The following is a 2474-nucleotide window of genomic DNA, read 5'->3' as shown; positions in this document are numbered from 1 at the left end:
AAAGTTACAGTTACATAATATTTCTACTTCAATTCGTTTTTTTTTAATATAAACATTTAAATGGCGGCTGTCATAAAAACTTGATGGATTTATTCAAACAAATTAAACATTGAAGAACAGTAAAAAATATAATGAATATGTTGGTGCATATATTAAGCAAAATGCCCCTCTGTACAGTTTATTTTTCTATCTGACTAATGAGTTTATGGTCACCGAATATGTTTTTTTCTGAGGTAAATGTGCCGTTATGTATTATATTGATGTCTTTGCACTGCTGAAACACAGATTGAGCGATAACATGAGACAGGATGCGGATTGTAAAGTTGTACTCTTTCTTTTAACTTACCTTCGGATGTTTAGTCATGCTTATTTTGTGCTGAAACTGGTATTAATTTGGAGGAGATGATCAGTTCACGTGCGCCTCATAAAAACGAAAACGTACTCGGTTACTAACGTAACCTCGGTCCGCCGGGAGCCTATGGCGACGAAGCCCGCCAAAGCCCGCCAGAATGGGCAGGGCATCTGGCTATATAAGCGGGAATTCGCCACAGGATTCTCAGGTTTACTTCGACTGAAGCAACGACTGAGTCGTGCAGCTACATAGCAAGGCAAGCAACGCAGTACTCGTTCCCGTATCTCAGGGAATCGAGGTTACGTTAGTAACCAAGTACCAAGTTTCGATACTTCACTCATACTGCGTCTTGCTAGATGCACATGGGAACAGTCCAATCACGCCGTGCTAATGTAGTGGAACGACTTAAGGTATAACTTCCATAAGCAACCAATGCTTATAGAGAAGTCAACAATAACCCAAGGCTAAAACGGGCTGAGCTTTCTAGGTCACACCCGGCCTGGTTAATCGTTCCAGAGTATACCCGTAACTTCGACACCCAGGGGTCAAGAGCTAACAGGTGAACAATGCCAGAGAACTTGGGCGCGGTACGGCGAAGGGCTCTCTGTCACGTCCGTTTACGCAGCGCGTGCCATTTCAAGCGGAAAGGACCCTGCGAGGCGGATTCAGCCTCCTTGCACCCTTCAGGAAGCGGATGACCGCGCTATTTCTGCCCACCGATGTACCCTCAATAGGGACATGAGAGGCCGCTATAGCCGCCACATAGACTTTGAGCGTGGATGGGGAGCGACCCTTATCCAGCAGCTCTTGTAGAAAAGACAGCACCTATGCTAATTCGGAAGTGAGAGGGTCTTTGCCACGGTTTAAACACCAGGCAGAGAAAAAAGACCACTTTAAGGCATAGAGGCGTCTCGTAGACGGAGCTCTAGCCTCTGAAATTGTGTTTAAGACTCGCTCTGGGAGGCACGAAGGCTCCCGTTGAGCGGCCAGAGGTGCAGGGCCCATAGGTCAGGCCGAGGATGCCATAATGTCCCGTTAGCTTGAGAGAGGAGATTCCGTCTCAGTCGGCGAAGAGGTCTACCTCGGCCTCGCCGAAGATCTCCCAGATCTTCTGAACCGTTTGCGGATGGAGCGTCTACTCCCCTGAGGGGACATTGCTCCTTGATAACATCTCCGATCCCCGGTTCAATTTGCCCGGTATGTGTGCTGCCTTAAGCGAGCACAGGTTGGGTTGAGCCCACTCTAAGAAGCACTCCACCAGCATGAAGAGGTGCTTTGAAGAGAGGCCTCCCTGGCGATTTATGTAGGACACAACCGACATGTTGTACGATCGGATTAGCACATGACTGTAACACGGGAGATGCTGCTGCCATGAGGCCCAGCATTCTTTGAAACGCTTTGAGAGGGCAAGCGGTACCAATTTTGAAGGAGGTCGCCAGCCTCTGTATGGCCAGAGCTCATTCTGGCGTGACTACAGCTTTCATTTGGGCTGAGTCGAAGATTGTTCCCAGGAACGAAATTCGCTGGCTGGGAAGCAATGAGCTCTTGCCAGGGCTCTGTGAGATATTAGTTCTGCCTCCGACTGGGCCAGGACGAGCCAGTCATCGAGGTAATTGAAAATACGGACTCCCATCTGTCTCAGAGGGGAGAGAGCCGCATCCATGCACTTCGTAAAAAAGCGGGGGGCCAGGGACAGCCCGAAGGGAAGGACCGTATATTGATAAGCCACACAGTCGAAGGCGAATCTCAAGAATGGCCTGTGATGAGGGGCTATCTGGATGTGAAAGTATGCATCCTTCAGGTCCAGGGAAAAGAACCAGTCTCTCGAGCGAATTTGCGCGAGGATCTGTTTCAGTGTAATCATCCTGAACGACCTCCTTATGAGGGCGCGGTTCAGGTGTCTGAGATCGAGGATGGGCCGGAGGCCACCATCTCTTTTGGGTACGAGGAAGTAACGGCTGTAAAGGCCTGACTCGCTCTGGGCTGGAGGAACCATTTGCACGGCTCCTTTTGCCTGCAAATTCATCACCTCTGAGCGCAGGACATGGGCGTCCCTGCTCTGAGGTGGGGACCACGCCGCTGAAGCGCGGGGGTCTTCGAGCGAATTGGAGTGAATATCCTC

The sequence above is a fragment of the Sinocyclocheilus anshuiensis genome, unplaced genomic scaffold, assembly GCF_001515605.1.
Source record: "Sinocyclocheilus anshuiensis isolate Anshui unplaced genomic scaffold, SAMN03320099.WGS_v1.1 scaffold1232, whole genome shotgun sequence".
In the NCBI taxonomy this organism is placed as follows: Eukaryota; Metazoa; Chordata; class Actinopteri; order Cypriniformes; family Cyprinidae; genus Sinocyclocheilus; species Sinocyclocheilus anshuiensis.
This window is presented reverse-complemented; position numbering follows the sequence as displayed.